This window comes from Ornithodoros turicata, chromosome 5 (assembly GCF_037126465.1).
Source record: "Ornithodoros turicata isolate Travis chromosome 5, ASM3712646v1, whole genome shotgun sequence".
NCBI lineage: Eukaryota > Metazoa > Arthropoda > Arachnida > Ixodida > Argasidae > Ornithodoros > Ornithodoros turicata.
In genome coordinates, this window is record NC_088205.1 from 9,631,088 (window position 1) to 9,654,651 (window position 23,564).

General features: G+C 47.7%; 1 protein-coding gene and 1 long non-coding RNA gene across 6 annotated transcripts in view; one reads left to right on the forward strand and one right to left on the reverse strand.

The window, feature by feature from the left end:
* Positions 1-23,564, reverse strand: part of LOC135393985 (uncharacterized) — a 416,022-nt gene that overhangs the window by 200,887 nt on the left and 191,571 nt on the right. The window lies entirely within an intron of this gene.
* The window catches only part of LOC135393975 (LIM domain transcription factor LMO4.1-like), a 56,236-nt gene continuing 32,974 nt past the window's right edge, over positions 303-23,564 (forward strand). The window contains exon 1 of the mRNA XM_064624382.1: positions 303-593. The gene's annotated coding sequence lies outside the window, so the exon portion shown is untranslated. The remainder of the gene's footprint in view (positions 594-23,564) is intronic.

A 23,564-nucleotide genomic window follows, 5' to 3' on the forward strand; every position in this document is an offset into this window, starting at 1 on the left:
ACCCAAACATGAACCTGAAATCGTCACTCGAACAGAGCGGTCGTCTGTCCCCAGAATTCCATCGAGTACTGTTAGTAGCAGATGCGGAATTCCAATCCTGACTTCTCTCTCCCAATCGACTCATGCCTCACTATTCACACCACAAGACTCAACCCACAGCAACAGTTCAACCACCAGCGTCACTCACGTCCCAATTTACTTTGGCGCCTCGACGGACAGATGGCGCGACACGTTCGAAAACTAACCGCGACGTCACTCCCTGACGTCACGTGATCGGCGGACGCCCGTCTGGTGTTGCGCTCGCACTCGCATCGCGCCTTCAACTCTTCTCGGAGCCAGTTGTGTCCACTAGCAGCTTGTGCGCGCAGTAGATCGGTCGACAAATCGCGATACTGTGATGGCGATAAACACTGGAACTATGTTTGTCGCCGCAGCGCCTGTGTGGGCCATGCCGTGAATCGATGCATCCAACTCGGTGCTAGTCGGAATTTTCGTCTGCTCTGGCGTCTGCATCTGTGTCGTCTGCTTCTGTCTGTCGTCTGTTTCGCTTCAGTGGAGAACCCGTGCAGCTCTGGAGTGACTCGTCGCAAACAGTGAGTTCTTTGTTGATTTTACTTGTCGTTGGCAAGTTTGTGGAAAGATCCGAGATATGCGTGCGGGAATGGAGTAGAGGTAATAGCTGTGCTCGTATCTGACGGCAGCTGTAAACGTACCCTGTTAGTTCGCGTGAAAGACAAGGATGCTCCATAATATGGACATCACACTGTTGTCGTCGTACTTTTCGTTCACTTGGAAATGCCATTCTGATAGAGCATAGCTGGTAGACAATACGATAGCAAATACACGTAGGGTCAAAACTTCTTTCACGTCTCACGCACCACGTTGGTCGAAATACTAGGGCAACACGCGCTTACCCATTTGCCAGTAAATACTCACTTATTCGCACTTGCATCTTAATACCACGTTATATTACATTTTCTTCGAACATACTCACTTCGTGGCTTCAGCAGGTACCTCTGCCACGTATATCTTTTTTTCTTTTCTTTTTTCAAGGTAGAACAATTTAATAAACTAACATGAGTTCGATACAGACCAACGGAACGACACTTTTTTTTTTCTCCTTCGCGCAATCCCAATGGTAGTCGTGGACGTCTCTTCCGAGGACTGCACAATAGCGGGACACATTATAGGAAGCAGTAATCGTTCCGCAATTCTGAATACAGATGACGCCATCCCACTTCGGAGAAAAAAACCTTAATTTCGCAGCCAGACACAATCGCGAGAAAAACCGTTTCATTTCTGGGAGACAATGCCGTCCCACTCCTTCTCAATTCTTCCGACGCATCCCTGCCATTAATATAATGCCTCTCGGACGACGACGTCAAGGCTGATAATAACCGCGCGCACTCAACGCCTATTGTACTCGCGTGCCGTGCCCGTAACGCCCACGTCGACAGGGCGCGCGCGCGCGCTATTTGTCCGGCGTTAATGGCGTTTCGCGAAAAAAAGGAACGAAAGAAACGACCATTTTCAGATACTGCGGCCACTGTTCCGAAAACCTGAGTGCCGCATGGTTATTGAACGGGTTGCTACGAGCGAAACATGGGCGGACGGGGGAACACTCGACTCATTTTGCTAAGCGAGTAACTACTCTGGATTTGCTTACCTTATTCCGTTACTCAGTTGCGTTGCAAGGGGGTTCCGGCGGTTCAAACCGACATCGTATGTTTGGTAGTCCGCATGGGAGACGTAAACGAAGGTAAAATCCACCTCCTCCGTGTAAAGTGCCCGTACAACCCCTTCCAGAATATTATTCTGGCACCGTTACTCCATTTACTACGTTGTTCATGTCACCTATTTATCATCATTAATTTATCTGTTGTTGTTGTTGTTACCGATGCGAACACGGAACTGAAGAGAGGATATGTAACTTTAAACAACGATGGAGTTCTGCAGGCGAGAACAGCTGAGGAAAAAGCGCATGGAAACGCTGAAGATTTTTATTCCTGTGTCTTTGTTTTCTTGTTTTTTTTGCGAGTCATTTTGATTAATGTTTTGAAGGTCTCGACCCCTCAGAGAACAAAAAAACGTGCAGAAGAGAAGTTCCATTTTCATTCAGCAGACGATCCTGACGTGTTACAGACACTATCACGTGGGATCGCAAGAACGCCCACATCACAGGCTTCGGTCAGAGCTTGCACGGCGTTATAGTTGTCGTCAATGCGAAATAAGTGAATTCGTTAAATGGAGAATAAGAAGAGAAGAAAAAAAAACGCACAGCTTCATCGCTCCTTTTTTATACGGTCTATCAATTCACGAGGCTTTTAATCCATCGCCTTAATAAGCATTATCCATCAATACCCTGCTGCACCACGCGTAACCGTTCTCCCATACGGGAGCCAACAAACTCGCTTTACGTGTACTCAGATGAGCCGTATTCGCACATTGTAACAGTCTTTCGCTTACCGTAGACACCCGTATCGGCTTCTATTAAGCGTATCCACGAACGCACACGCAGCCCATATACAAGAAAAACCGTGAGCAGCACAAAGAGGCGACTCCAAGTGCATTCCTGAGCCCCGTCCAAAGGAAATTGAATCAATCTCATTTCTGGCGGTCCTCGCTTCCCTCTTTCCCGCAGCCGCTTTTTTACGTTCCTCCTCGCCCTCGGACCAAAGCCTCGTCAGGAAATGAGCCGGTGATTCTGTCGACCCCGGGTTCGTGCGCAATTTCGCGATGTGGCTCCCATGTTCCGTGATATTTTGATATATACATTCTAACGCTCAATTTGGATACGACTGCGTGTGTATATACCTTCGCGTTGATGAAATAATGGCAGAGAGTAGCCGTTTCATCTACTGTAGTTTAATTACTCGAAGTTTGTCTAGGGGTGAGATTGGTGGAGGACGTTGTGGTTGCGTAATGCGAGGTTTTCAGTTTGTTTTTCTTTGATGCAGCACGAGTAAAACTTCGGTCTGCGAAACGTTGCAGCTGCTACGAGAAATCAGCTGATTCCTCGAGAAAATGTATACCCCTGCACATTTTTGACTCAGATCTCAATTCGCTGGCTGTCCATGGAGTTACTTCGGACATCCAAAATATCCATGGCGACAACAAACAAACAAAGCACGATATATAGTATATATATATATATGTATACATGATGACGATGATATGAGGATGACTTCCGCTCATTGAGCAGAATGCTACCCCATTGCTATTGGGGAAAACTGAGAGGATGGTGATGAGGATGATGCTGACGACGCTGACGGGGTTTTAGAGGGAGTCGATCAGCCCGGTAGTTTCAAGGAATTTCATAAAGGGTCGCAAGACGGACATCTGCTTTCGTTTGTCCCATGGTCCCAAAATTAGTCTGAGGTCAAGGGGTCGTCTGTCAATCCGCGCAAAAGCGTTTGCCAACAAGTGGCGCTCCCTCCTGTAAACAAAACACGAATTCATTGAACGAGTCGCAAATATTAGCCATTTATTCCACTGACACTACAAAGGAGAAAAAAAGAAAGGTTCCGAACAATCCTTTGAAAACGTACCAATGACTTGCAAGCTTCGTTCAACACAGGTGTAGGAGGCAAGCAAGCTGCTTTAACTGGCGGGAACGTATTCCTTGAACAGGAAGAGAAAACTCCCGTCGTGCGGTTGTGTATGTGTTTTCTATTGCCTTCTCGTACTCAAGGAATATACTTCCTACAAGCTTCATTCGTTGTTTTGATAGTGTAATAAACGGTTGCCAGTTGCGATGTGGCCATGTGAATCCCTGTTTTATCTGTTTGTTCTTACCATATGACGGAGCTGTACCAACCGGCCAATTGACACTTCAACGAAAAGTTCGCTCGCGTCGTCCATTGAGATTTCGCACGTGTACTCTTCTGCACTGTTGCTTTTCGTGCCAAGTTTTGTGGTGATTTTTTTCATCCCGATTCCGTTTCAAATTGTATAGTGTAGTTTTTTGTGTAGTTTCCCTCCCTTTTCTCAATAACGCGTCCTATAGTAGCCAGTCCCGAGTAGCTCGAGACTAACATCTCCATTTTCTCTTTTAAAAATCAATCAATCAATCAATTGCGTCGCCACCACGCTTTTTCCTATAACGTGCGAAGTACACTTCCACGCACACAAACACATCTACTCCCCATTAAAATAGGAGCATGGTTCCCCCACAATCATCATTTATATACGTGCACAGCGTGTACCGCGTCGCCCGCAAACCTCCATCCTCAGCGAAAACCAACCGAAGCAGAACCTTAAGCATCATACACAGAACCGTTACTGTACTCAGCCCTCTTTGCTTACCCGGCACTCGCATTATAAGACTGATCCTGAGCCAAAATCCCTCGCGCACACGCGAGCTCATACAGGCATATACACACAGGCGACCCAGTATGGAGGCCTGAGTACACGTCATCACGCCGCAACATCTTCCTAATGATTTGCCCCATCTGGTGTCACATTTATGCGCCAGCGCGCATACATCTCTCATAATGCGCCTTGCTGTCCCGACAGCACCTCGCAAATTGCCCTGCAACGCTGTTTATTTTTCGCCCGATCCCAGCTCCCCCGGTAACGAGGCTAAGCATAGAGGGAGCCCGTGTTTGTTCCGAAAGTAATCGACGGCCATAACGAGCGCCCCCTGTAAGTTGCTGGAGCTGGAACGCAAGCGGTTGAAAAAAAGGAAAACTCTCACACTGTCATGGCTTCATGAGGATGTTGGTTCTTTTCAAAGCGCAAATCGCGCAGTGTGTACGTATGTACTTTTTTTTTCGTCGCCGATTTAGTCGGGTGCTTTAGAGACTGAGAAAGCAAGCCTTGATGAGCTTGCGTTATGAGAATAGAAAGAAAAAAAGAGAAACAAGGGTGCGTGGTTCATGCTCACTTCTACAAGGCATGCGCTGTTGTGTGCAGCATGAAAGGAAACGCGTAGAAAAATAATGGCGATGATCACGGTAAAGCGAGTAACGTCCTCTATGGTACAGTGCCCTAAAGGAGGTAAAATGTACGGTTCCACGTCCACGGTCCGGTAGCTAAGGAAGTTTGAGAACGACGACCACGTTCGGACTGGTGGTCGAAATGCATCGGTGGTTTCAAGGCGAGAGGAGGAAGACGTTGGTTGAGTGACTCGAGTAACACCTCAACGAGTAATGCATCTTGGTATAAGTGTTTCCTGAGTAAAGTTCTCACTAACAATTTGAGTTTACGCTCGAGAACACAGCACGCTGTGTGAGCACTCGTAAGTACCGATGGATTCGTAAGCGTCGTGCTATAATCGTTCCACAGAATTACGTCCAGGAGTACGTAAGGGAGGTGCGTGAGCAGGAGGAGCTTTTTTTTTAGTTAGCTCAGATTAGGACAGGTGGAGAGAGGACAGCAGGAAGGAGTGGGGGACAGGGGAGTTAGTATGCGTCCTGGGCCGACTTCAGGGGGAACTGTGCCGACATTCGTCTGGAAAGTCTTCGGAAAACCCAGGGAAAACCTCAGACAGCACAACCGGTGACAGGATTCGAACCCGCGTCACATCGCAGTCTCGGCGTGGAAAGCGATCATCCTAACCACTATGCCACGGGAGCTGGTAGCAGGAGGAGCAGAGGCTGAGGATAGCGGGCCTTCCTTATACTCGTTTCTGACAGCCAAGGTGGTGCTGAAGACTGAGAGGTGGCGGGTTCCAATCCTGCCACCGGCTGCGCAGTCTGAAGTTTTCCCTGAGTTTTTCCGGCACTTTCCAAACGAATGTCGGCACAGTTCCCCCCAGAAGTCGGCCCAGGACGCATATTAACCCCCAGCTCCTCTCTCTGTCCAGGTCTGTACACTGCTTATAGCCACAGTTGTTTCGTGGCACTAACACGTACTAAAAAAATTAGCATGTGCCGTGTTAAATTTATATGAACCAGTATAAACTGCACCGAAGCGGGTATACCTCGAAATACAGTGACTGAAATCCCCGTTGCAAAATAAACTACTGTAAATAAACGTTATCTGATTATAAAATGCGCATTTGCGCGCGGAAAACTGCCAACGGTGAACTTAGACTAACCTGGATATAGAAATGCGAACACCGAACTTGGACTAATCCAATAATATAAACTAAGCAACATGCTGCTCCGTCGTATCCGCCCTGCTAAGCCTAACGGCTGCTAAAACGTGGCTTTCGTTCGCTAAAACGACTTGGACAGACATGGAAAACCCGTGAATTTGAGTGGTTAAATGGTGATGTCGTGTTTTTGAACGCGGCATATCATCTTTCGAAGCAATTGAGCGTTCTCCTTCATTTTCCGTGTTTCGAGAACGTGAATCTCGACATCGGGGATTTCGAGATCGGGGATTTCGCAACCGGGATATATCGAGGTCCTCCCCGGGGAAGCGTATGATTTTCATAAACATCAGCAAGCAGTATCATTTTATGGTTGAGCCCAGAGGACGCAGAGACAATATTTAAATTCCGCGTCAGCGCCGCGAAGCAACTGTGGCTATGAGCGGCGTACAGACGTGGACAGATGGAGAGAGTACAACGGGTAGGAGTGGGGGACAGGGGAGTTAGTATGCGTCCTGGGCCGACTTCAGGGGCCTCTGTGCCGACAATAAAGTCAGGGCCAATAAAGTAAATGACAGAAGAGCTATGGAAACAAAGCTGGCTGTCCGCAACATTACAATGATGAAACTGGCAAGCACTATTAGAAGACACTTGCTAAAAAACAGACTGAGCTAACGGCGATACAAAAGATGTTAGCGTGTCTCTTCCCTCCGGCCCATGGCTCACCTCTTCCCCATATGACGTCATCCCTTCACATGACGTCATCGGCAGGCGCGCGCCACTGCTGCTAGCACGTTTGTCGCCATAGTGTAGGTGCACAGCTTTTGACTGTCCAAGCCTCCACCCACATCGCGTTCACAGTATATTTGGTGTTGCAAAAGTATTGTAGTGTATGAATATTATTTGTACCATAATTCAAGTGATTTCCGTGTTTTCAACGTTAATAGTCCTCTAAATAACACATAGCACCGAACGAAAACCGGGACCAAACTTCGAGGGACCTACACCATGGTGGCAATTGCGCCTTTTCGAAGCTAGTGCCCACTGCAGGAGCGACGCCTGTGAGTAAACCCTGTAACTTGCTCAGAGGACAAGAAGTAATTTTTGAGCGCTCACAAGTCCCCCCCCCCTCCCACAGTGGAGGAAGTCAGCCTTCACCCTCTAATCTCACACCAGGAAACGACGACCGCCGTCCTTGAGAACCCACGCTTTCTACTGACAACCCACCCCTCACATGGAAGAACCTTCCTTCCATCTGGACTCACAATCCCTTCCACTTATCTGCGCCACAAAGGCACACCACAATCGCATTGTCTCCGAGTGGTTCCCTTTTTTTCTCAAAGGGACACCGACTTACGGCGATAAACGCGCACAACCACTTCACCCCCAGGACGCGCCGCCGTCGCCGGCGATCTTGACACGGTTCACGTTGTTTCCTCCCAGGACAGAAGACACCGAAAGCGTTTTAAGACCGCTAAAGACGCTAATGTTTCGGCTCGGAACGTACTTCCGAGTGGAGGATGTATAGTGGACACCAAGCGGCTTTTTCGAGTACTGCGTTTGAAGGGCGCTAATGGAAGCGATTGTTGGTGGCACTTCGCGCCTGTCAACGGCTAATTTGAGGATTTCCAGCGTATGGCTTTGTCGGACTTTTGTGCGAACTTTTAGCGATCAAAGTTGTTGTTGTTGTTTATCAGGGGGATAATTATATCCCATTTTGAGCTTCTGACGGATTTACCGTTAAGTCAAATGGCTTGTAGCAATTCTTTGGTATGGGTAGGACGAACTATAAGTCAGGAAATGATCATATTGCGAGACACAAAAATAATTACTGCTGATAATTGACAGTGCGTCGCTTTACGTCGCGAGACAACAATGATCATCGAAATCATTAATAACATAAAGAGCGAGAGTGAAAAGAAGGCAACGATTACTGATTACACACATACACACACATACATAAAGAGACGATGATGAGATGGGGCTGATTACTCATTAAAGATATCGTATGATGTGATAAAACTGTGTTAGCGGTACTTCGAAGGCCAAGGTCCGAAGTATCGTGTTGTCCAAGTCTAACGAAAGCTTTCCACGAATGCAAAATGAAATGTCGTCCATGAAAGCGATTCCCGCAAGACAGCTTCCCTATATAGAATCCAGAAATTTTGTTACGAAACGTCGTATTTTTACATCCACGCCCATACATCGTTCTCGGAAATCAGCCCGCATGATAATCTTCAGACTCAAATGCGGAAATAGACCTTGTCTCGCCGGCATCATATCCGACAGCAAGCCGAATACATGTGCTTCCGCAAAATGATAAATCACTCTTGCTCGAATCTTCACAAATGCGGCAAAACCAATTTGAAAGTTGAATTGTGCATTGTGACACGTCTGTACATGAGTTGCGAAACAAGCATGTGCAGGTATACTGAAGAATCCTCGTACCCATATACCGTTGGAGGCTTCCTCATCGGAGGAACACTAGGTACTTTGTTACATTCACTTCTCTTGAGGACAGCAAGCACCGTTGAAAGCAGGCCAGGTTATGTGGCCATGACTCGGGCACTCACAGGTACAGTTTTTCTTATTTTATTTTTTATGGCTTTTACCTCGGAAGTGATGAAAGAAGCACCTTTGTCGCTTCGCATGAAATAGGGACATTCACTAACTCGAAAGTCGCGGCTAAAGTTAGTTGCTAGCACTGCATTCGCAAGCCGGCAAGCGCACACAGTAACAAAAAAGAGAAGCGGCGAGCTTCAGTGCGGAAAGATTTATGTGGCGATGGAAGCACGCTCAGCGAGGTCTCCCTCGTGGAACAAGAAAATGCCATTGCGACCTTTGAAAGCGAGCTTTCGGGTTCGCTTCTTAAAAAAAAGAAAGTGACGATGAAAAAAAAGGGGGGGGGGGGAGGGGCTGTCAATAGGAGTGCCAAGTCGGCGTGGTTTTTGAATCTGACGTGACTCTCCCGCGTATCACGTCGTTTACTTCATATCTGATTTATGTGCACTATACGGCAGGGTATAGAAGAAGAACTCAAGCTCAGGAAAGCTTGAATTATGCGGCTAGTATACCGGGTTTTGTTCAATAATAACGGAGTCTACGCATAATATCGATTGTATACACAACAAGTGCGCTCAGCTAGAGAGAGTTGGTTGGCCTTTCATGGCGCAATGACACGCGAGACATACGACACGTCTGGCTGTGGTCGTATGTCTCGAATTTTGTCCTTCTTGCGCCATGAATTTCGTAGATCCAACTGTGCCTCTAGCATAAAACGCACCAGGGCCATAATAGCCTCATAAATTTCGCTTTCGCAATCAGATCCTGGAGTTCAACCCAATAGAGGTAGCAATTGTAGGTCGTGAACACTAACAAGTTAGTACTCCGCCGGACAAATCCGGCTGCAGTGCCACCCGGTGCCGTGAAGGCGCACTACTTGTCGTGACGTAGAGTGACGCGGCAAGTTGTTGTACCCTATAGGAACAAGTTTAGGGCGTGGCTGAAACAACCCGTTCTCAGGTCGAACACGACTACATGATCGCCATCAAGAGCGCATGGGAGTAGTCAGTAATTTCCCCAGAAATCGACCTCTGGGGGAAGGAGAACCGAGCTTCGAAAAGGGGGAGGGCTGTATGTTTATAGATACATATTCATTGATACTGTAGAAGTGTTTTTTTCCGCGTGGAAAATATTTTCGCGTTTTCGACCAGACCTGCTTTGAGGATTAGAGATAAACTGATGTTCCAGAAGACTGATGTTCCAATCCAGAAGATGTGGGTTCGATCCCTACAGCTGGCTAACCTTTTCAGTGACTTTCATCTTTCATCGTTGAGGATTAATTCGCGAGAACTTAAATTCGCGACACAGGTTTCCGGGAGTGCTTTGCTCTTGCATATCGTGCCGCCGTCAATACTCGGGCATATTTTGGCACGTACTAAGACATCCGTTGTTCACGTGTATTGCGGCATTCTAGGTCTATTCCTTTCTTCTCCTGACAGCGATGGGAGGAAAGGCCCTGTAGGAGGCCATAGTACTGGTCGTGTGCAGGTCAGCCAGTTCATTTTAGCAGTTCTTATTAATTATCACTTTCGGCACTGAACAGTTCGGTTGAGATGTGGTACTATCATAAGATCTGGTTTTGATAATGTGGGGAAAGGCATGTTCCGGCTTCGTGGTATAGTGGTATATTGTATGTATAGTGCAAAGCGTTTATAGGAGTAACTAAAGCATGATGAATTTTCTTTTCTTTGCATCTTGCCTGATGGGATAAGACAATCTTCTGCGCTTGCTTAAACTGCCTTACGCTGCATGGAATAGAGGGGTCAGGTAGTCACGGTATAGCGTCGAACGCCGAACGCTTTTCGCCCTCATATGACCAGAGTTATTCGCGGGAACTTAAATTCGCGACTTTGGAGGTGTGCGCGAAAAACGCGAAAAATAATTCCGCGCGAAAAAAACCACTTCTACAGTATATGCATTGGTAGGGGAGCTGTCTTAGGCGATCTCAGAAATTTAAGGGTGGAAGGGGGGGATGTTGCAAAAAACCGGGGGAGTCGGGGTCTCCAAAAGGTCCTACGTAGAGCTCGTATTGAATAATAGTGACAAAGATACCATATATTGATATATAGGTGTAATAATAGGAACAAAGATTAGCTTCGGAGATGCTGAAAGACCCGTTTCAAGACCGGTGTGATTCTCCTCCTGGTGCCATCGAAGCGCAGACGCACTTTTTGCTTTGACGTCACTCATCGACGGAGAGGTGAGGGATATAGCGCACATTCACTTCCTTATAATAGGAACCCGCGCTATTTTCAAGGATTAAAAAAAAAAAAAAAACAACTCGGGGTGTGAACTGGTCTCCCAGAATGTACAGTACGGTGGCTTCGGGGAGTGAGGTTCCCATCGGTATATCCGTGCGTAGGATCAATATTTACTCTCCCTTCCCGTTTGGAAGGGAGCTTCACGTGAATCTGGCCCACTTATAATCGGTGCCAACTACACAAGCGATGTTTTATGGCTCGGTCAAACAAAGCCTCTGGCATCGCTTTCGCTTACTCCGGGTGACGTGGTGAATGTCGTTTATGGGGCACAGAGCGTGTTGTCGTTATCTGTATATGGGGGCCATATGGGCCGTTGCATTTCGATCAAGGTCCGCACGTGGGCAAGCAAGGGATACACGGTTACATAAGAGTGAAACGGTTGCCGATTGGTTGCTAGGGTCGTTTGTCGTGGTTGAGGAACTGCCGGTGTGCCCGCATGTTGCTCGGGGGGAGGTTGTGCGTCCTGGGTCGACTTCGCGGGTGGTTGAGGGACATCTTCTATCGATGTATTCTTTTATTCGAGGCATTCGGGCTGCTGATATAAAAATGCAGGAAGCATATATAGTGCCACTTCTGTTGATGAACTAATAAAATGCTGTCGAAAGCCTCGATTATACAAGTTTTGAGATTAAAATTCACAGATCGGCTGGCCACGTGTTTATATGTACGATTATAATAAAATCTTTGGACACAGCATAACAATGGTCACGGCAAGAAAGCTGGTCTCAGTATTTATTGTCACTGGGGTAGAAATCGATTACTCAATCCAAATTAGAAAAAGACGAAGAAATGAGAAGCCCTGGTCGCGTTGAACGGTTTATGCGCCCCCCTTCGTACCTATTGGCTGCAACAGCTAGGCGCATCACTCTACGCCGCGACAAGTAGTGCGCCGACACCGAAACTATAGGAGTCGTATAGGTAACACCTGGTGGCGCTGCAGCGTAAATTTTCGGGCGGAGTAACTTTGTCGGGGTTGACGGACTAAATTTCGAGCTGTTCTTACGCTGACCGCACAAATAAGAGGTAGTGCACACTCATAAACATCGCTTTAGAACACCATTCCCTTTCTTTCTTTTTCAATGTCTCATTGTTCTTCTCGCTCTCTTTTATTCTTTCATGTTGTTCTTTCCCTTGTACGAAATGAAATTTCCGACTTACGATACGATTTATGACGTTCTACCCTTGCGCTTCCGTCAACGTTCTCAACGTGAAGCAAACATTCTCACGTTAATTAGACGTTGGAAAAGCCCCTGCAAATAACTTCAGCCAAGGTATAGTGCTGTTCGACCCCTGCCCAGAAACGCAACGACTATTCTTTCCTCTTTATTCGCAGACGCAACCCCCTCAGAGAATTCTCCAGTTGGCCAGCAATATTCGAGCCTTGACTCACACTCGCTCGCTCGTGCGCAAATCTCCATTATGACACCCGGAGTGGAGACATTATTGTGCATTGATCCATCTATACGATTGCCATCACGATTATCTTTAGCAGCGGAGCGCGTGAAACAATTCCTACCCACCCTGGCGTGACTAATCCCACGATGCTTTCCCACCAGGCGCATGCGCCTTGCTTTGCCATCAAACGCAAATAACGGCCTCTTTTTGTCATCTGATCGCAATCGCGACGCCTAACGGGCACTTATTATAACGCACGTGACCACCGAAGCGTGGAGAATGGTCTCAGCTTCCGAAACGTCACCGTCTGAGTCGCCACGCGCGTTCCCGTTTAAAACGTGATCCGCGCAGTCGTGCTTATATTTTATGAGTGACGAGCCCACGTTACACTGTTGCATTATGGACATCGGGGGAGGGAGGTGGAGATTATAATAATGGAATAGTTGATGACGGTGTGGTGCGTGATCCCCAGCGGGAATTTGATTGGAATACAATCGGTGAAGGCGCGCGCTTTTGAATTACGGTTATGTTGAAACAGCGGGAGGGACAATAAAGCCAATCTGGTTCAGTTTGCGGAGCGGATAGGAGCCGGAGGGCGATTTTCTTGGTGGGCATTTTGCGGGGAACGGGACGGGGACGTCCCTCGGGGTTTTTGTTAGATGGTCGTCAGCTGTTTAAAATGCTCCGGAGCGTGGTCGGGAAGTAAACGAGATGGGGGAAAGTCAGCTTTCTGCGTGCGCAGCCGGTGTCGTTCGAAAATGTCTGATACCTTGCCAGGAAGCAGTATTTCGTGGTCAGTGAGAACAAAGTGCTGAAGAAAACGGAGAAAAAGAAAGAAAGAAAGAATGAACGCTTACATGGGCTTCGGGTTTTACTCCTTGCGCGTTTGTGATTTTCCTCCATGGATACAGCGCTTTCTGTAGTTGAGATTCACTTGAGGGTACATGTTCTCTTTTTTGTTTTAAAGTTACGTGTTAGCGCCGCGAAGCAACAGTGGCTATGAGCGGAGTACAGACATGGATAGAATGGAGAGAGGGGGTAGTATGCGTCCTGGGCCGACTTCAGGGGGAGCTGTGCGGACATCCGTTTGCGAAGTATTCGGAAAAGCCGGGGAAAACCTCAGACAGCACAGCCGGAGGTAGGATTCGAACCTACCACCTCCCAGTCTTCTGCACGACCTTGGCTACCTCGAACGAGCGGGACGAAGGGGTACGCACGTTGATAAGTGATAACATTAAAGCGATGTGCACGCAATTCATGTGTGCCAGTACTTAACGCAGCTTTCGTTTCTCCATTGCTCTCCTTCATCATGGTATTCGGGACATCTTGATCCAATTGAGATTGTATTGAATTGTATTTTGTTCATATTTCTGAAACTCAGTTCTACTCGGGCAAGTGAGATTCCCGCGGCGGTTATTCTTCATTCTTGCTGTGATTCATCGGAAGATTTCCTTTTTTTGCAAATGTTTTTTTCTCCTTTCCTTAGATTCTGCACGCCATATTTGTGCATCGCTATCGGAATGTCAGGTGCTTTATACAAGTTCACTTCCTCTTATGAAGTCGTACGCACGCAAGGTGAAGATGCATAAGCATCATGTATGAGAATATTACGCGGAGTCGTGAAGTCGGATTAACCGACGCTTGACCCGCCTTTGAAAAAGAAGTGACCTCCTATCGGGAACTCGAAAGGTTACGGCTGGACGGGGAAGGCATTTATTATCTGTCATAGATTAAGCGATTATGTAGTTTGGCCAGCGCTGGCGTTCGAGGAAAAAACACGACAGTGGGGAATGTACAGCTGCGCTAAATGGGATGCCCGCCGTTTCCAAAGGCGAAGTAACGAACCGTACATAAAAGACGGTCCTGTTTTCGACTCAAAATGCTGTATCTATAATCTCGTTGTAATAGGAATACCGGTTTCCGCGTGTTGCGTTCTCGCAGAGGACAGCTACGTATGCATATACGGCATACTGGCTTATGGAACAACACAGCAGAAGAAACTACTTTCCGAGAATCGTGTTCGAAGAATCAAAAACGAAAAGCTCGTATTTTACATAAGTACCCTGTGCTTGGGTTTGGAAATGACCGATAACAAATGCAGTGATCAGTATACGTGCTTCTCCGGCCTTTGTTTCTTATCCCTTCGTAGATACTCTCTGAACGTATCAAAGCACGTTGAGGTGGCACATAGGGCAAACAAAGCTGAGCTCTTCAACGCACCAACGACATGCGAGATCTACTGGACTTCAGTAACCAATACCAAGCAGGAGAATGAGCACATTTTGAGTATATCAATTAATAAATAATTAGTGAGCATGTGTTTCTAAATTCAATGCCAGTGAGATGCCAGTAGTATACCTCAACCATTTTTTTAAATACTTTTTTTGTTGCTCGCGCTGAACGCATGCAAGATACGCAAGCTATAGGACATTCTATGCGTTAATTGAAATTTGATCTCAGAGTTCCCTTCCTGTTGCGGCCTTCGAGTGTGCTCCCATCCTACACAACCAGAAAAAAGAGAGAGAGAAAAAAAAGAAGAAGAATGGTTTCATTCCCACTGACATCTGTCCACCCATCAACCCATCAGGCCCTCGACCCCCGTGAAAACGCACGATGTCGCTAATTCAATTATACAACACAATCACCGCACCGGGCAAAAAGGCAGGAGACCCCACAAAGGGCCGCTCCCAACAGCCACCAGGGTCCGCCGGCGTATGAGTCACGTGACGAAACGGCCACGTGACTCGAGTTGGTGGCTGCGCGCAGAGATAAGAGCCTGCACTCGGCTTTCGCTGCGACTTGTTTTCGTTGGGGTTTAGCCCACGAACAAAAACCGGAGCACGAAGCGAGAGCGGTGAACTGCTTCTCTTTTGTTTCCCCCATTTTCCCGCCGCTAGAGCGGCAGCAGCAGCAGCAGCAGCACCGTCGTTCGTTGGGTTAGCACAATTCCCTTGGGTGCGATCAGGAAGTGAGAAAGGTCGATTTTGGGGTTGGCGCCTTTTCGTCCCTATTTCTGCTTCCTCTCCCACGCTGCTTTTGGGTAACGTTACGCGTACTTGCATGCCTCCTCCGTTTTGAAAGAGATGGCGGATGTAATATATTTTGTGTTGTGCTGGTTCTTTTTTTTTTTTTTCGTGCTATGCTGCTTCGACTTGTCCTTCGTGTTATACCTTTGACGGGCCGGTAGAAGAAATGAACATGTGTGGACTCGGTTTAATCGTCGCAACTCAAGCCGATACAGAGGTCGGCCCGTGACTAACGCGCCCGGGAATTTTCCCAGCAGTTTCCTACAACGTTTAACGCCCCCCCCCCCGGGCGTTTTACAGCATCCCAAAATTATGTCATATGAATAGACGACAGTGCATACTTAGTCCTAATCAACAGTCAATTCAATCAATCGCCGATATCAATCCCATTCCTATAACCTTCTCGCGTTGACACGCGGGAATGATAAAAATACCTCAACCCTCTGAACTGGTGACGTGACCACTTTAAACTGATTTTGTCGAGACCGGTGTCTCGATATATGGTCTCCATAAGTTCGGCGAATAGTCTTCATGCGCAACACAGACTACACATACGACTTGCAAATATTCCTAACAAACATCGCAAAGATGCAAAAGCAATGGATTCGGAAGTTTTCCCAGCGGTCACTTACGCTATTCCCGCGTCCCGAAACAGAAACTCAAATCCCATCGGAAGTCGTCTAATCCCCGATCACAATTCAAATCCCAAACTCACATCACGTCCCTAACTCGCTTTCACAAAACAGCATCACATCAGCCCACCTCCTCCTTCCAGATATGCGACAGAGCGCATTTACATTTGAAATTTCACGCAGCACACGCATATATAACCCCGAGCATAGCTCATATTCAAAACCCTTCTCCGTATATTCTACCCCTCACGCAATACGCCTTAAAGCGACGTTATTCGTTCAACAGATGCATTTCATGCTGCTCGGAACCGACTCCAATCCCATATACGTCTTGTCCGGAAGAAATGATAATAAAGCGCGTGTGCGGAATACATACACATTTATGGGCTGCATCGAGCGAAAGCCCCATTTCCCAAAGACACCTGGACAACCCCCCCCCTTTCCCCTTTTCTACGTGCTCCGATATTTATGAGCATATCCACGTCCACTTTCCATTTTCTCGAATCAGCGAAAACAAGAAGGGAAATTGAGCGACCGCGCGGAACAGACGCGCGCGCGGGCGCGCGTCGGAGCCCAAGCCATCATGTCACGAGCGCGCAATCTACCTCGATATTTACGTAGAGGGCTCCACGGACGTGGTTGAACGCGCAGCGAGGAATCGTGCAAGCGCATGAATGATACGAAATACCTAACGTATAATAGAAAGACAAGAGAGAAATCGATTCTGCAAATCCTGCGCTCTTTTCAAGGTACACATAAAATGGAAAGATTGCTTATGAGCCCCATTTTTCTCGGGGGTCTAAAAAGCGCTCCATTGCTTTCCTACGGGGCAGCAGGGGCGGCTCGGCGCGCTTTTGTGCGGACACGTCGCCATCTAAGCGCGCTATTGGACGCGAGGGTCCGGTGCAATATTTATGGTGTAATATCCATAGTGAGTTGCAGAAACGGGAGGTGGCGCGGAGGTGAGCGATATGAGTGTGCCGGCCTCAAAGGACGTCTTTTTTCGTAAATAAATGAGTGGAAGTGTCGGGGGGAGGGGGAGCAACGATAGGAGACAGTTGTTGGAAGTGTGGAGGGGTGGAAGGGAGGGGGGTGCGGGAGAAGGAGGGAGAGACGTTTTCATCAAGACAGGCGTGTCAGCACTGCGACGCGCAAACTTAGGTGGAGCGCGACGGGTTTGGCGCACGGAACGCTCGGTGCTGGTCATATATATATATTGGCTGCTATGACTCAATCTATGGTTTTGCAATTATTGGGTGTTTTAATATGTGCGGTATGGTGCACGAAACGAAATAACGCAACGTTTGCATTCATCTTTATTTTCATTTATTTATTTTTTCTGTATGCGCGACGCGACGTAGGAGAAAGGGATGTGCATTTCCACATAAACATCAATCGCATTCACCATTATCCTCGCGTGGATTTTATAAAGGCCGGTGTCTGTAAGTACAGTCCTGTTACTGGTTGGTTGGTTGGTTGGTGGTTGGAAAAATAACAAGGGGAGGTTGAATTCGCGCAAGCGAATTCTGCTACCCCAAAAAAAGGAAACGGTACGATCGCACCACAGAAGGTGCGAGCGCACCGCAAAAGTTCACCGGGGCGAGCGTCTCGACCGCGACCACGCAGGACCGAGCGCGCCGTTCACATCAAGGATCATAGTAATGTCCCGCACCGTCTAGTAGAGGGTTTCTAGTCCAGATTTCACAATGAAATTGACAAGAGCATTGAAGGCCGCGTCCCTGTGCTTAACGTCCCATACGCCTAAGACTTTCTCTATGCTGAAGTCCCTGCTGTCAAGAGGGCCAAGGGTCTGCCTCAATATGCCTCTTGCAGCATGTTTTGAACAATGCATGATGGTATGTTCAGTGTTTTCCACTGTCCCGCACTCCTGTCCTGTCCTGTTACTCTTCTGCACGGTGACACCGACTTTCTCATATATTTCGGTTTCGTTGACTTTGTTCAGGCCACTATATGTATAGGTGTGCCCACTCCGACCAACCCTCACTTAACACTGTGCCATGCCAGGGCCACGGACACCAGATTTTGCCTCGCCTGCACATTGCATACTGCCCTCAAATTGGACCGTGTTAACATTTGCGTAGCAGCTAGACGTCACTTTAATGGAGTCTTGTCCTGGCATCTTTCGTAGCAGCAGCAGACTTATGTATTTTGCAGATAATCAAAGAAAGGGGGGGGGGGGTTAAAACGATGAGAATTCGTCGGGTGACGAATTCAATTTCTGTATTTTTTAAAAATATTTTCTAACGTTCAAACTCAAACTTAACGATCTGTAAAAACGAGCCGTAATCACGAACTAATAAATTTGAACTACTCTGCAGTACAAGCAGTTGAATTTACAGTTTTGTCAAACGCGGCACTTATCACGAAGAAAACCAAACAACGAACGAAATTCTAACATCCTTAGGATTCGCGAAACTCATCGTGTACCCCTGCGGCCTATTCACGATAAAATGGAACCTCGAAACTACTCAGTTCTACAGCAAAGGTCTGTCACCGCTGAATAAAGTCTCTCCGCAAAGAGAAACGACGAAGCTAATTTGTCAATGTTTCGGTGATGTTCCTGTCCGCTTGTTCAGGAATGTACTTTATCACGGAGCCCTAAACTGCCCATGTTCCACCCTTCGAATAGCTACACGAACACCACAATCGCTGCCTGAACCAAAGCTCCCCCGTGCGTCCCTTTGAATAACAGATGCGACTCACATACCGCTACCACCGTGAATCCAATATAGTCGTCCGTCTCCGCTCACCCACGAGCGAGACCACCCCCGTTCCGACGTAATATCTGCCCGACACACTCCTCTAACAATGCGAACAAGACAGAAAGACACCGCTGCCGATACCCGCCTCCTACCGGTGCGCTACCAAAACTCTGGACAACGTAAAGTACAGCTCCTGCTATCCTGGATATTCCGGCTTTGCCCAAAATTTTGGGGCGGTCCGGCGGAAGTGACGTTCTTTTCTTTCCCTCGGGGGGGAAGCAGCGTCCGAATATTGGAAACTGGCTCCGCGCACTCCTCTTATACTGGAGGACATTGCAATAAGATCGCTCAATATAAGCCCGCCAGAGCAATATGTCAGACGTCAACTCTTGGAAACACGGCGGCAGCTACCCTTCGGACCAAAGGAGTCACTGTCTTGCTTCAATATATACGAGAAGGGTGGCCTGTAATAAGAATGTTAAAGTGTACTGGGAAGGAGGGATATGTATGAGGGGGGGGGGGGAGGGAGGGACAATGACAGAGGTGCAAGAGGGATGGGCAGGACATGACACGTTCATTTGGTGAGGGATTTTTAATCAGGGGTTGCAGGGGGATATGGTTCGCCTGACACGGGAATGATTCGTTCGATATACAGGGGTGCCAACGAAGATTCGCTGTGAGAATCTGTAGTATGTCTATCAATGAAAGAGGTCAATACGGCACTTGAAGTGTTCAGCATATTTTACTGTCTCGTCTACTCGTCAAAACGTGTGGATATGAGGGCGCTTCCTTTCTCCTTTCTTCGTTATAAATACAATCTAAGAAGAAGAAGAAAAAGAGTACTTTTATACATTTTTTTTTTAATCGGATGGGGGGATATGGTTAATAGAAAAGAAGAGAGAAGAGGAAACGTCAGCCAGGCTGATGTCGCTCTGCTGTTCCACAAAAAAAAAATAAAGAAGAAAGAAGAAATGTAAAGGAAAAACAGAAAGTAAAGATAATAATTATAAGAGAAAAAAAGGCAAATGAAAGACAGGGGTTTTATGCGAAATTTAGCGACTGTATTTGCAGTCGAGGGTAATGAATTACAAGGTCAGGAAGGTACTAAGGCAGTCTAGGGGACTAGAAGTAGCAATTGCTCACCTATATACTCCATTTTTCCTTAGTGTGTAGCACCTCGCACAATCGCACAATCTATAACGTGCCCACCGTTTGATGTAATGTGTGAATGTAACCGTTCAAGAATACCATGCCACCTGTACTTTCAACCGGTCTGTACCAGCGTGAACGGCGCACCCCCATTCACATAGAACAATCCCTGGACGCGGTTACTCTCACAACAAAATTCAAATCTTTCGGAACACCCATGTCTACATCGGCCTACACATCGTGCACTCGTCAGTACACTCTGCTGCGCAATCACCCCAGGAGGATGCGTCATTCCACGCTAGTCCAATTTATCCCGCTCCGTCATGGTCTTTTTTTTCTTTCTTTTCCGCCATTCCTCAGGCGTGCATCCCAAAACACAAATTCCATCCTGGACGTCCAACGGCATGAGAGACGCACTCAACCACGTGATACGCCCCGGGGCCGCCATTTTCCGCTACAGCAACGCCACCTACGCGATATCGGCCGCCCGCAATTTCGATTAGGAAACAGTGCACCTCAGGATGAAGAAAACAGCCCCCCCCCCCTCTTTCCTGCTGCTATTTCCCTGGGTTCTTCGAACGAAAATAACCCATAACCGGCCGACACGATCCAATTTCCCGCCAAAATGACAGGCACGGTAGGAGCGAAGGGATTCGGCAGAACGAGATTAAGCCACCTACCAGCAGTTTCTATTACTGTTCGGGGAGCACCGGGGAAATTGAACTGGGCCGGAGCCATATCCGCGTCATAATTTATATTCGTGCAGATATATCCGACGGCGGCACCATAGTGGTGGCGGGGTCAGTCTAGCGCGTGCCGTGTTTTCCGCTCTGCTAGACGCTCGCGCGCGCTCGATTTCTTCCGCGCATGTGACGTCACTGGTGCGGGAGGAGGGGGGGGAAGGAATGAAGAAGATTAACGGAAACTTGATGGGTGTCGGGGATGAAATATATTTGTTTCAATGCATTGAGGGTGTGGCAGATAATGTGCAAGGTGACCGAGGTAATGCGAGACTTTGTAAAGAGTGTCCGAATTCTGGGCTGACCATAATTTGTAGGAGAAAGTGGGTTAGCGATAAGCGCGCTGCAAGGCGATGAGACTGAAATAGTGAAACACAATGATTTTTTTTTCTTCATATTTTCTTTGGCGTTTGCCTAACGTCAATTTCATGGTCAATGAAGACACAAAGGGAACCGTTCTGAAGAATGTCCTTAAATAAGTTCAAGGAATTGAAACCACTAGGAAATCACACTAGGAAATGACATTATTCCAAAATCACATTGGTCTTTGTCTGCTCATGATCTAGAGAAGGGCAGCGACACCCTTGGCTGTATGGAGACAAAAGGAGCATAAACGACCATACCGGTGTTCAAGCTAAGGTGGCACTCATTATAGCACAGGGAAAGTTCAGATTTAATTTCTTATTAAGAGCCTCAGAAAAGCAATGCTAGCCAGACAATAACAGGCATTATCAATGCTCATAGGGTAAAGTTGTTATGGACACGTCATGGTTGAGGCCACACAGTTATACGATGCCTTACATTGCGCTAGCTCCCACGGGGATGCCTTTATAGGAGCGACTCATGCGATTGTTTACGTCACAGGTCCACATGGACACCAGCAACACCACCTAGATAGAGGAAGCCTGCTTACTCGTCGACGTGACGTAACAACTAAGATTCAGCCAATCAGGATCGTGTTTTCAACGGCCGCAGCCAATCACGAACGTGCTTCCAGCAGTCGTAGCCTTGGAGACGAGCCACCGTCAGTCGCAGGGGGAGCCACTGTCGTCTGCGAGTAGTGATTGGACGTTTCACCGTACTAAATGGGAACACAAAATAAAGCGCAAACCGGTCCTATATTTTTCTCAAGACTAATTTCCTAGAAGCCGAGTTACTTGAGCTTGGGTTTGATCATTTGATTTGATTTGCGGATTGCGCTTTCAGTCTACAGGTGCAAATTTGCGAAGTTAGACGCAATCATCTGCTATAGTTCTTGAGTTCGCGGAACGGTGAATCGCGGCAGCGGACGAATTCTCACTTTATGCGTCGACGTAGCGACGGAGGGAGAGGAGGCATTAAGCAGGCCTTCTGTACCAAGGTGGCGTCGGACACCAGACGACAACACCGGACGGCGTTGACATGAACACAATCATTCATTTATCATTATATTCATTTATTATAATCATTCGCAAGTTCCCATGAGATGACGCCTATCGTTCTGATCCACATTAAAACAGAAATGTAACTAACACGCTATATACCCGCCCAGTGAACTCCGGACGCCTATACGTAGACACGCCAGCAACGCCAATCTCTTCGCCCGTATATAGTGCTTCATTTCCTCCCCCCTTTTTTTCCCTCTCCCCTTTAGGAAAGAAAATTGCTGCTGTACTTGAATGACTCGGAATTGGTTTCTTTCTCTCTTCCCTTTCTAATCATGGTCCCCCGCAACTCAGCTGGAGTGGCACGGCGGGACGCACTTCCTTTTCCCCTCGCCTCGTGGTGCCTCTAATATACGAATATACCACTCACGCAGCCGCATCTAGATTATATGCGGTGCGAGCGACCAACCCCGGGCTAAGATTGCCTGCGCTTTCGATCGGTCCTTTTTAATTTGGCGACGCGCGCTTCTCTCTCTAGTGCGCGTTTTATCCACTCTGCGTAGCTTGTGCGATGTTTGTGTACGGCAGAGAGAGAGAGAGAGAGAGCAGGGTCTTCATCATAGCAAATCGTCGAGGCGGCATGCAATCATGTTGATTCCTTCGGGATATTATGTGCGTGCCTCGGCGGGGATGTGTCGTGTCTCGGGGTGTGGAGTGTGAGTAAAGGTATAGGTAGGCGTATGAGGCGCTTACAAAGTGAGTTGGGAGGTTATTGGGGTCGGTCTACTGGGAGATAATGGAGACATATTTGGGCGCGCGGGGTGAGGAAGAAGGTGGTGATAGAGAACGGGCTTAAAACTGGTGCTGTTGTATGGCGGGTCGGCGTCGGGTCCGGTGCAGTCACAGCCCATAGCCAAGGCTGCAGAGTAGAAAGCAGATGATTTGGTCTTATCGTCTATCGGTTGTCTGGCGGTTATGTGTCGGATGGTGTGCAGCCACAATCCCTGGTCAAGACAGTCCAAGACATAGTAAGCAGACGATCTGGGCTTGTGTATCAGTTGTGTGGCAGTTGTGTGGCGGATGATGTGCAGCCACAGCCCGTGGTTAAGACAGTCCAAGACAATGGAAGCAGCTGACTTGGTCTTGTCTACCATTTGTGTGGCGGATGACATACAGCCACAGTCCATTGTCAAGACAGTCCAAGACCTAGCAAGCAGCAGATTTGGTCTAGTCTATCAGTTGTGTGGCGGATGACGTGTAGCCACAGTCCGTGGTCAAGACAGTCCAAGACATAGCAAGCCGCTGATTTGGTCTTGTCTATGAGTTGTTTCCCGGTTATGTGGCGGATGATGTGCAGCCAGTCCGTAATCAGGGCAGCAACAAGAAAGCAGCTGATTTGGCCTTATCGTCTATCACTTTCTTGACGGACCACTTGTTTTGTTTCCATATTGGAGCAATCAGTGCAAAGAGCTACATTCACCGATGTTCACCAAAACAACACGTCGGAGAAAACGAGGACGACAGGATACCAGGATCACAACGGGATACTAGATCGGCGCCAGTGCCAATCAAGCCCCCAAACGAATTCGCGCGAAGCAAACGAACACACAAAGGACACGTTTAAGCCGAGGAAATGAAACAAGGATTAGCGAGAAAGGGGAGGCAGCCCGGTCTG